The sequence below is a fragment of the Centroberyx affinis genome, unplaced genomic scaffold, assembly GCF_046629955.1.
Source record: "Centroberyx affinis isolate AG114_WGS23_722 - 3 ecotype Tasmania unplaced genomic scaffold, CSIRO-AGI_Caff_v1 ptg006789l_1, whole genome shotgun sequence".
NCBI lineage: Eukaryota > Metazoa > Chordata > Actinopteri > Beryciformes > Berycidae > Centroberyx > Centroberyx affinis.
This window is the reverse complement of record NW_027283444.1, coordinates 62,573-75,499: the sequence shown is the minus strand read 5'-3', so window position 1 is coordinate 75,499 and position 12,927 is coordinate 62,573. Positions and strand designations below refer to the sequence as shown.

General features: G+C 41.3%; 1 pseudogene; it reads right to left on the bottom strand.

Moving 5' to 3' along the window:
* Positions 1-4,433: 4,433 nt before the first annotated feature.
* On the bottom strand, positions 4,434-11,443 carry LOC139639069 (rac GTPase-activating protein 1-like; annotated as a pseudogene).
* Between the last annotated feature and the right edge of the window lie 1,484 nt (positions 11,444-12,927).

The window sequence follows — 12,927 nt, the reverse complement described above, 5'->3', positions numbered from 1 at the left end:
TACAGGCCCAAATGGGCAGGCGAGGTAGGCAGAGAACACCGCCATGCCCACCTACCCGTCAGGCCTCCTGGCACGGCCGCCCCCCCCCCCCCCCGTCACCCGAGAGAGAGTGACGCTCAGACGTCTAATTGAAAAGCGGCCCGTCGTCCAGGCTCTGCCCGCTGCCAGCTCCCATGTCTGTCTGTCTGTCAAAACGGTGGCATCTGATGCAGCTATCGTTCCTGTTCAGCATACAGTGCGCCCCGCTGATACCAAACTGCTCTGTGTTGAATGTAGGATGTATCTGAGCGTGTGCCGCGTTGTCCTTCATTTCTGTGTCTGCTTCCCTCTCAGAGAAGCCAAGTATTTGACTGAGAGGTGTGTATGATCGAACCCTGGTCTTTGGCACACTGACCTAAACAAGTAAGAAGGCCTTGTCATCTGACAGTGATGTGTGGGTGTTTTAAGAGCATGGTTTAATGTCACATCACTGTTTCTTTTGCATCTCAAGTCAGAAAAGGAAATGGAGTTGACACTTTCCAGATGACAGTCGCCTTATTCCACAAACCTGAGCGATCAAGTTACCTTTTAAGTTTAAAATCTGGCTTTAGGACAAGAATGTAGTCAATACAACAACCTGTTACCCATTTAGCGTACACTTATAGCCAGACATTGAAGTCACACTGGAAAGAGAGCGTGAACTCAGGCCCTCAACTTGCTCCATAAATCTCCTCAGTCAATGATAAATTCATATTAATGGCCATGGCCATCGTCTGGGAGGGAGGAGCATTCTTTCATTATTACCTCTTTCCCCTGCTGCTTGGTCGAGATAATTGATTTCTCTGTGGTAACAAGGTATCGACCACGCATGCTAGCTGGCTAAGACGCCGGTTCGATTCAAAGGAGGGGTGGAGAGGAGCAGGGAAAAAGAGGAGGGAAGGAGCAGGAGAACAGATAGAGAGAGAGCGCATCGAAGACGAAGCAGCCATATCATTATTTGCAGGTAAAAAACTCACTGGCTTTAGGTGGGTGTAGAGTGCAGGTGATTGGCCAATGGCTCTTGTCTTGTTTTGTTGAGGGTTTATACTATATAGACCTAACTTAGTTCGGTATTTCAGCTGTTCACTTCTTGTGCAAGCCCCAGTGTTGTATGTTTAATTCACCAAATAGAAAGCATATTGATTGCACAATCTGTCACATAATTCACTAACAAGTGTGAGAATGAAAACCTGGACAACCAGTTTTCAGAGATGCAACAAGCTTAGCCAAGCTTAAGAAGCAGCATATTGGTCTTAGTCTTCAAGTTTATAAATTTGCAGCTGGGATTATACCTGCATTCATAAACCTAACTGACTGCTCATTCACCCCAGCCCCTTTTATGCAATTTCAAAAACAAATCTGCAAGTAACTTAAAATAATCCACCACCAAATCTTGCAACAAGCCTCCAGCAGGTGACAAAATATGTGGACACTGGACAGTATACTGTATGTCTAAAAAAATATATTTAAGCAGTAGTCTGGCACAAGACATGCAATGAACGTTTGTGTCTTATGGTTAACATGGCTTTTGACATTAACAAATGTATTGATTGTATATATGATCAGATGGGTGGAATTGGCTGGGGTGGGATTCAGTTATCGAGTTGACATCTATGAGGTGTTGACATTATTGGCCCTGACCTAAAGCAAGCAATACTCCAGACACCCAGCCAGCTAGAGCGTGACATAGACGTCATCTTCAATCAATCAATCAATAACAGCAGCAATAACTGAACCTATATCAATTGAACAATGTATTAATTGTATTCGGTGAAGCTAATACTGTTGTTGGTGTCTTTGGCATTGCTGCCTGCAGTTCAGTGTATAAAGAGATGAATTAAATAGTGTTGTTGTTGTGTGTTTACTAGCTTACATTGTAATTTATTTAAGAGCTCTTAATTGGACTAGTTACTCATTTGGCCCTTGCAGTCCCACAGCACAGTGGCGCTCCATCACTGCACACTGGGTTATAGTGGAATATAGAGCTACAGAGATACACACAGCCAGCTGTTTGATGTCTGTAGCCGCTGAGCGTATTCTACTTCACCGTACAGCATAAATAAACACAGAATCCCCCAATGAGAGGACAGATCGACACACAGGAGACCTTATTTCAGGCTAATGAACTATTAATGTTGATTTGAAATTCAAACATTCTTTGAAGGGTCTTCTCTGCAGGCGTGCATGCCCGCATGCGTGTGCATGTGTGTGACAGGGAGAGAAAGGAAGAAAGAATAAACTAATTTGGATGAACACTGTATACCAAATTCTCATTTCTCCCCCAAACAGCCAGGCTTAGATCTCAAAGGGCCTTTTGTGTTGCTGAAGCCCTGTGTTGAATGAGGCCGTATAAAATATATGTCAGTGGGTTCAGTCTGGCTTAGCTCTCTCCACAGTAACTGTTAATGGAATAACTATAAGATGTATAAATGATCCCTGCTTTAATTCATAATAATGTTGGACCTCATCGCCTGCCCACTCAGCCCAATAGATTATGGAGATAGCTGTAATGACTATTGGAACAATGAGCCAAATTGCATTATCATTCAGTGCCATGCCTGTCTTGGAATAACTGGCGGTGTGCTCTCGCCCTTTCAGTGAGGAAGATCTTGAATAACAATGGCCAACATTCAATTTACACTAGGAAAATGAAGATGAAGAGTGTTAAACATGAATGTGGCATTAATAACATATCATATTCACAGTTAATAGGGTAACACTAATCCATGTCCAGATGTTACGTTTTTTTTTGGTTGAATTAGTGGTAACAAAACCCATACATGGCGTGTATGCTTCACATGCTCTGTGCCCCGATCTCCTGCACAATTACTGCAGGGTTCCCTGCCCCACATGCCCATCTCATGCATGAACAACACCGACTAAGACAAAAGCACAAGTCTTTTGATGTTTTATTTTTAGCCCAACCATGGACTTTTGTGTGATCTTATTTGAGCTCAAGCAAAGGAATGAATCTTAATTCAGTCCACATGATTATCAATGCAACTAACGACATCAGTTAGGCAGACAATATTTCATTACAGAAATGGAGCCACATAATGTAATAAATGTAATGTAAAAATCATACAATAAAGATCTATAGGAGTCTTAAATCCCATACTATGCACATTTCCCTATTAGCTAGCATAACATACTGTATTTGGTATTATGAGTAAACACTGTGAATCAATATATATCAACAGGAACAATCATCCCCTAAAGAACTAAGACTTGAAGCTGTGAAGTCATCAACATGTGAAATCTGGAGTTAATAAAGGTGACTGTGACAGCAGCAGAGAGAAGGTAGAGTAAAGAGTCTGGTTCATTATGTTCAATGTAATTAGAAAAAAAAACACAAACATTGTCTTTCCAGTCTTTCATTCATAAATTACAGAGTAGCTCCAGATTTTATTGTGATGACGTCACAGATCTGAGTCTCAGGTTTCTGGTTACTGGCAGTAGTAAAATGTTGACTAGGCTGTCCTCAGCCATAGGAATAACACATTTCTAAATTGAGTGGTATTCCCCTTTAATAAAATTTCACATGATTGTTGATTGACCAACATAAGGGGTGTCAGTAATGCTCACTGGATCTGCACATAAAATAAATCCTCTTCACAGGCTAAGGCTAGCATATCGAAAATGGTGCAATGGCAACCTCTTGTGGTAAGTATTCTCAGGCAGAAATACATTACAGAGATAGTTCCACAGATACAGTGCAAAAGGCAAGATAATTCCCATTCAGTATTACTGTATGCATTGCATGACTGTAAAAAAAAATAATCAGGGATTATAAATTGTCATGATTTGTATACCTTATCTGCTTTCATACAACAGTCAACATCAACATAAATATAGAACAAAATGTAAAATTATGAAAACAAATAAGGTGTCAGTTTCCCGGACAATGACAAGGCAACCAAGTCACAAGACAAGCTACAATTATTAGAATGGCCAATAATACAACTTTTTTCCTCTTTGTTCAATCCAGCTGCATATTCAAATGTGCGAGTGCATCCGTCTCTGTGGTTATAACCACAGGACCAAAGACACACAAACACCAATGAATGCATAGTTTATGTGTTAAAAACAAAATAGCAGACAGTGGTCCTTGATTAGGTTTGTGGGTTGCTTGGTCATTAAAACTGTATAACCTCGTCACAGTTACATAGATGTTACCACAGTTTTAGTCAATAAAAAGTCATTAGTAATCAAAGATAAAAATCAAACATTATTATGCACACATATTTTTTCAAAGGAAAAATCTGTCTGGAAACTATTGCTTAAAATATCTGAATACAAAAGACAGTGTTATAAAATTGTTATAAGATAGAATTGCACAGTAGTTTTCCCACATGATTATGTGAATATATACAGTATTTTGTTATTGCAGTAAATAACCCAAAAATACATACTTCGTTTTTTTTTTCTTTGCCATTACTTCAGCTGTGGAGAAGCAAAGAAGCTGACCTGGCGATTAGAGGCAGTTGATGGTTTACTCTTGCTCCCAAATCTGGAGGGTAGGAGGGGACAGATAGTGAATTATTCTGCTTAATAATATTTAGTAAACAAAATTGGCAGCTCTATAAAGCCTTGTGTTTAGAAGTAAAAACATGTGTTTATTCTGGTTTGCATGATCTGAGTGACCCATAGGGAGAGATTGAGTCAGTGTGCGTGTGTGGGTTTTTTTTTTGTGTGTGTGTTTTTGTGTGTGCGCGCACGCTTACATGGTGGTGCTGGAGAGGGTCTGCTTCATGCGCTGGGACAGCGAGCTGGAGGAGGGCGTTTTGGTCATCACGTGGTGCTCTGGAGTGGTCACTGGTCCCAACATGCTCACTAGAGAATCATTCATGATCAGTACATCTTGAATCAGTTCAACACAGGCCATCAAGTAGTTGGGGAATGGAGGCTTTAGATCTCGCTGATAGTTATTAGCAGACTAAAATGAGCCTTTGAATCATGGAACAAATGAGGAGCTCCATTTCAACATACTGTATATCCACTTTGGAGAAAAAAACTTAACTGGAATTTTATCATTGTCTATAAAATATATAGTATCTATAAAATTGGGTCCTTTTGTCAACCAAAAACTTAACTTACCTACAATTCTTCAAAAATGGCAATAATTGGTTTTAATCTCATGCTATCAATCATTTTGGAGCAAAATCTTGTTTACTTTACTGTTCCTTTCTGTGATTTACCTCTGTGGTCTGGAGTATTGATGTGCTGAGCGTTGTCCATTGCTGTACTATCTGGATGGGCATACTGGCTCCAGTAGCTTGCTGGGATACTCAGCAAACGTTCTATCACCTGGGAAGATAGAAACAAATCCAGGATGCACAGTCAAAACAGAAACGCTGAATCTGAATTAAGGGTCACATCACATGGCCATATAAACTTCACATTGACTTAAGAACAGGTATAACAGGTCCAGGATCACTATTCGTGTTCTGTGTGTCAAATTCAACCTAATCCCCCTACCCTTGGCTGCCTATTGGTGTCATGTAGGATTGTCATAGGGTCTGGGTCAGGAACAGCATGACCCACAAGGGTAGGGCCAAACACCCTGGCCAGGTTGTTCACATCCATCTTAGTATCCACACACTGGGACACCCTGGAAACAGAAAAGAGGAAAGTTTAATTAAATCTTTACTAGAGTAAAAAGCTGGCTTGTATCGCATTTGAGAAAGTAGAGGGTAACAACTCCATAAAGCTATGCCCTCTTGTCCTTGTTCACTCCAGTCTCAAACCTGAGGCATCTGGACACAACTCCTCCTGGTTCACATATAGTTATTTACATCAATCCTGTCACATCTGATGGGTGCAGTGAATGAGGGGATGTCAAAGGGAAAACAGGATAAAATGGAAAGCATCTTAGCATCTCTGCAGTGCCAGTGCCATACCAGTGATGAAAATCTCTTACCTCTGCAGATGGATCATCAGGCAGGCCAGAGTGTCTCGGTTGGGATGGGGCAGCTCACTGACTGTCTGGTACAACATGGCAAGACTGTTGCCATCATCCTGGATTTCTGCAAATTAAGACCAATTATATGATACACATATAACCACTCAATTTAAAGCCATGTTCTTAGGAAGAATAACAATCATTTGTTAACTAACTATTACATTCAGACAAAAAATTCTTCTAGTCACTTATAAATTAGTCTATAGGTGACTAATTTAATATCTCAGGAACTAACCTGCCGCCTGCATAAAGGCTTTGTTGAGGTGGAAGGTGAGCAGCGGCTCTGGAAGGTTCCTGAGGAAGTCTTTGAGAACACCTGTAACGACGTTGATGTCTTCTACTTTGCTAAGGGGAGGCAGAGTTTTCCCTCTAAGAAATTTCTCCTTCAGCTCTTTGACCAAGCGATCAGTGCCAGAGACCCGGTACAGGCCAACCTGTGGCAAGGCAAAGATAAAGAAACCTGGCCTTATTGGTTGGCTGCTTGTGATACTGTATTGATGTATGAGATAACCAATTAGAGAGAAATTATCTGGTGTAATCATCAGGGGAAAGGGCAGGAGCATAACATGAAGTTGGCAGGTAAACGGTGCCAGAATGAAGCCAGTCTCACCTCATGTAATCCCCTATGTTCAATCTCCTTAATGCAGTAGATCACCAAGGCTGGGATCATGGGGGAGGTGAGTGGAGCCATGTCAGCCAGGGTGGTCTACACACAGGACACATCAATCAAATAGTTTAACATGAAAATAGTCATGAAACATTGAAAAATTAAAGCGTCAAAGCACGCCATGTAGCACTATAGAGTGTAGTACCTCTGTGTTCCTGATGGGGGTGCTAGTGGCAGTAGGGTTACAGGGCAGGGGCAGCGGTCCCGACACTCTGGATGGGTCACCACCCTGCAATCCTGGCACCGAAGGAACATCTTACCAAACTTGGTTCTTCTTCCACATGGTACACAGAACTCTGACTTGATCACCTTGGTGTGAGGGGTACAAAGACGGACAGTCAGTCTGGATAGTGACCAAGGCAAGTAGATTACACTTACTGCAACAAGGTAATTCAGCTAGCACTTCTGAGAAACTTGAAACGCTACACTCTCACAGTCAATGGTATGCATGTGGCCATACCGTTTTGGGGATGAATTGGTGTCTCTTTCCTCCCCCATTGGCTCTGGGGGTTCTGAATGGTGGTGGGACATCTGTTGCTGGCGTACTGGGAGCCTCACTGGCCGTCTCAGATTGGTCAGTAGTGGTTGTATCAGCCCATGATGGAGCAGCTATAGACACAATCATATGTTAGTCAGATCCTAAAATCAGCAAAAAAGAGCTTAATTCCGTTATTGTACATTGAGGATATTGTTGTTGTTAAATTGGTTTCAGTGGGGTCAGGTCCCAAAAATAGAAGATCTAGGATATTCTCACCACTCTTCCTTCTGCTGCGTGTCCAGTAGGGCACTGTCTCAATGGTGGAGACGGCCTCAACAGGACCACCATTGACAGGGACGGTGATGGTGGTTTTGGCAACCACAGACTCATTCATCTGAATCATAAGAAACAGATATTTCATGCAATTTTCAGCAAACTAATGTCCATTTCAGTTGGTGTAGCCAAAAAAGCATAGGTTTTACCTTCTCTCTCTAGTAATTTTACTTGTCTGATCTTTCAATGAAGAGACATTATGACCAAAAATGGGTTCACAGAAACACACTGATTTTTTTTTATGCCAGCTCCAGAGGTCAGTATTACCCTCTCTGATGTGCGTCCAGTGGAGCGAGGTTTTTTCACAGTTTGTGGAGGAACCTCAGAGAGTTTTCTGGAGGAACGCTGTGGATGAAAAACAAATTTTAAGAACACTTTCTTATCGCTTGACTACTGAAAAACTGTAGAATAACTAGCAAACCTCATGTGTGTTGGTGTGTAGAAAAACAGGAATGAAACCAGTAACAGTCTCTAAACCTAACCCCTCACCATCACCATCAAGACCACAAAGGCATCTTATCAAAGAGTAAAGAAACTACTGAGCACTACTCACTCTTTTCTGCCGTTTCCGCAGCCTCACAGTCCTCATCACAGAGGAGTCCCAGTCCTGGAGAACAAGAGGAGACACAGCCATTGTAGACCTACTTAAAAGCCCAATACGTAATTGGCATCACATATTGAACACTGTTGCCCCAGTACTGGCATTGTTTAGTATAGGGCTGCAACTAACGATTATTTTCATTGTCGATTAATCTGTCGATTATTTTCTCGATTAATCGATTAGTTGTTTGGTCTATGAAATGTCTGAAAATTGTGAAAAATGTCGATCAGTGTTTCCCAAAACCCAAGATGACATCCTCAAATGTCTTGTTTTGTCCACAACCCAAAGATATTCAGTTTACTGTCATAGAGGAGTAAAGAAACCAGAAAATATTCACATTTAAGAAGCTGGAATCAGAGAATTTTGACTTATTTTTCTTAAAAAATTACTCAAAGCGATTAATCGATTATCAAAATAGTTGGCGATTAATTTAATAGTTGACAACTAATCGATTAATCGATTAATAGTTGCAGCTCTAGTTTAGTAATTTACTGGACTGCAGACATTTCTCTCATTATGTTTTTTTGTGTCTGTCCTTTTGATACAAGTACTGCCTGTTACAGCTAATTGTTTTTTTTTTTATAGATATATATATATGTAAATTTTAACTGAATAATTCACATTTGTAATGTTTGTAAAACTGGAGGAAAAACACTTGTAATACAAGTTATAAAGGGTTTAGAAAGTTCCACAAAGCTTATTTTGCATTTATAAGCCAAACTCTGGGTATAAAAGCATATGTACTCAAAAGTAAGATGTCAAATACATTCCGCATTGCGTCCTTGAATCAGTGGTTTATCATTAATATACAGTGCAGAAGATCTAGGAAAAAGAAAAGTGGTCAATATACCAGAGAATCATCCGTTTGGTCATAGCTAATGTCTGACAGCAAGGAGGCTGATTCATCAATGGTGGTTAACCTGTAAGACAGATCAGAGACAGCACTTAAGATACCTGTTTTCAGCACTGACATCATGTTATGGTGAATTATGAGCTCAAATTTAGGGATTAATGTATGTACACTACAGCTCTGGTATGGTGCTCACCCTTGGTATCAGTGAAAGCTACAGAAACCAAAAGTGAGTACAAGCACAATGCTATTTGATGATGCTGTGATAAACTGCATATATTTAACTACATAATACAATTAGATGGAACACCATTTTATTAAATCAACACCTTAAGTCTTAACAAAAAGACAAAGACACAAAGAAAATTCTCTTTGGGCAAAATTGTCTACTGTGTACTCTCTCCATTCCATATGTAGTGTTCATTCTTAGTAGTCTGTGAGCACAAACTGGTATTGGTGCACCTCTATCTGTCCCACCACTGGATTAGGAGGTTCTGACCTGCGGCTGGAGTTGAGGTTGGCTTTAGTAGCCTGTGCTGCCTGCGAGTGGGCGCTGAGGAAGGCCAAGGCAGAGCGCTGCTCCTCACTCAGGTGGACACTGCTGCTGTTGTTCTCAGAGATCAGCAGCTCCCGGATCAGCTGCAGCTGGCGCTCCTATACCCACAAACCGGCAGGTGGACAGGCGTACGCACATACAAAGTCACACACCCAGAGATATAAGTAGAGAAACAGGCAGTATTCAGTTATGAGGAGTAATGACCGATTTGTAATTAGTGCGATATTATTCATACATAGCTTAACAAGCAGTGACCCATGTTCATCAATGTGAGGCATAAACCATTACAAAGTGCATTGGCTGCTGGCATGATCTAAAAATTAACTTAATTTATCCTAGCTTCTCTGCTTTTCCTAAAACGCTATGCACCAAAATAAACTTCAGTGGCAATATTAGCTGTAACGAAGGAAGACAAGTTTGATCTGTTCAGCCACATAATTGATGCTAAACAACGACGCAGGACAGGTGTATGTGATGTTATGTAACCTGTAAACTCTGCTGTACCAACCAGCTTCTCATAGTCTGCCTCAGCCTTCTGCCGCCGACGGATTTCGACATCCACCTGGTTGCGAGCGTGCTTTAGTTTGACCTCCAGGGCTCCTCTCTCGGTCTCTGCCTTAGCCAGCACCTCTTTACAGGCACCCAGCTCATCGCCTGCCTGCAGCCACTTCTTACGGCAGTCCTCAAAGTTCATCGCCATCTGGATGAACTCTGGATAAGACACAGGAAGAAGAGTTTGTTTGTACTTCTGCTGTCCACATGCCTTTGTAATGGTTATGTGTATTATGTTTCCTAAAATCAATGGTTTTCATTACCATGGCAATATACAAAATACCTTCAGATAGGGGGCAAGAAGAAAGAGTGCTCTGATGTAAAGTGACTAGATGAACAATAGGGCTTTTCTGTTAGTTGAAATGCAAATGAACTCCATTATCTGGACTACTTGAAATGGAAATTTCGACCGCACCCCACTGACTATTTCGACCCCCAGTTGTGTCTTAGGCTGCATCATCAATTCCCATAGCATGACTGTAGTCCTGGCCCTGTCAGCTTTTACACAGTGAAGCACAGGCTCTGCACTGAATACTGTCTTTGCATACAAAATAAACGACTGAGGCGAATAATTCATAACACCAATTGTATATATTTTCGAATGGGAACAGAAAACAGAAACTGCACCCAACATGTTGCTACCAGACAGTCCAGCATCATGCCGCAGACCACACAGCTAAACCACACAAGTAGCTCCTTTATGTTTTCCTTCCAGGCTCATGAAGAAGTGACAAATACCAAAACAAACTGTGGGAATAACTTACGTGGTTCAATGCCCTCATTCAGGACGTCCACATGGGCTCTCAGACTCTGGAACTGGTTGTGCAGGTTCAGCACAGACGACTCCATGGTGCCCTGCTGTAGCTAGGTTAGCTACGATTGACATTAGATTAGTAGGGAGAAGTGGGCGAGTTGGCTGAACAATATTTTGGGTCATACTTTGCTGTTAGCGTTGATCTACATCTCAGCTAAAGCGTGGGAAATAAAACGGACATCTTTTCAATCCGGAGATCAATGAATCAAGAATCAATGTTTTCCGTGTCCTCTAACGTTATATTTGTTTACTATGTACAGAAAAAAACAGTTTCAAGTGTTTTTATTATTTCCCTAGAAAATAAGTGTTACTCTAAATTGTCCTATATCCCCGTGCATTGCTGTAAGTTACTTAGAAAAGTTTGACTAGCTTGGTTAACTGCTCCCATGAAGCTATCAGCATGCTAACGTTAACGTTAGCTAGTTGGCGTTAATATTAACTATCTAACGTTACGCTAAACAAGAAAAACATAAAATACACTGAAGTTACCTGTGCAGTATTTCTCCTGTGATAGTGTGGCTGACATGTAACGCAACCGGCGTCCTATTTTAGTGTAGATACTCCAATTCCTTGGCAACATGAGCCCAGAGAGCCACACCTGTCTGTCAAAACTTTTACACTACTTACTTCTGCTCCAAAGTTCAAAATCAGCGCCGTTTTTCTTCTTCGACGTCAGAGCTGGCGGGTGGTGGAGCACTCTGGCGCCCCCGCATACCCGGGGTTGTAACTGCATGGATGGGATTTTTTAAATGATTTCGAGCGGTTGCACGACAGGAGTCCTTGAGCGGGTTCCACAGGTTCCTTAGCGTAACAAGAACCTGTTTAATATCACTATTATGTTATATATTAGTGCTAACTTCTAGTGAATGATATAATGTAGGCTATATCATTCACTAGAAATTAGCACTCGGAGAGAATGTATAATAATGACCCATGTTATCGCTTCACCTACAGTATAGACAGATAGACAGGGTTCCCTGGGACATAGGGTTAGGGTTGGCATATCTGGGTGCAGCAGCAGCTCTGCAGTGCAACATCTAATGAGGGGAACACACACACACACACACACACAATGAATACATTTATTGCAAATAATTCCCCATTCATGTGTCCATAACATTAGCATATTATAAAAGAATTCAATAATTGACTAGAACCGATCTGAATTTTATACAGGTTCACAGAGCATCGGCAGGCTGATTTAACATCACACTCGCCTCCAGAACAATGTGTGTGTGTGTGTGTGTGTGTGTGTCTTCTCAGTACTGCAGGTCCATTAGAGTTGATTTGAGATAATAGGATCTGTCAGTCAATATGTGCTCTCTGTCTTTATCAATTATTCATCTCTATGCGTACATTTCCTCCAGTCACGGATCATTTAACTGCCAGAATCCTCTTTTTGCACCTATCACTGCCTGCCTTCTCTTGGCCTGACTGGACAATTATCTCTATCTGCAAGTGTAATTTGGCATCAACCAAGTGCCTTACCAAAAGGAAAACAGGAAATAATTAATTTAGCAAAACAGAGCAGGTCCTTGCAAGAGATAATTGTTTCTTTTTTACCTTCATGTTTTTAAGTGCATGTTTATCACAGTACAATTAGGTCTCAATGTATTATTTATCAGGTCAGACCACATGAATCATGCTGCTGAGTTTATTCAGACAGGTAACTTAAGTCAATGATCACTTCCACTACTACATATTGTCATTGTGTTCAAGCCTTGCACATCACATACCAGCACTGTTTTACCTGCAGATCAATTACATCATTTACTAGCAAGCTATAAGAGTGTTTTACCTGAATAATGAGTTCAACGATTTTTTAGCTGTCTGTCTAAAAGGTGCATGGGTACTACCACCAGATCCAAATTTCATAAGTGCATCAAGGAGGGAAAAAGTATTAGGAGGCCCTAATGCACATACGTTTGAGAGGCAAGCACCACCAGATTGTGCTGACTACAAGGTTAGGGTTCCCCAATGGCACCATCGGAACGGTAATGGATCCACAAGCGGCCTCATGGGGACCACTTGGCAGACATACATCTACTTAGGAGGATGCACTGCAAAAACACACCCACCCTCTTTACATCCTGAAC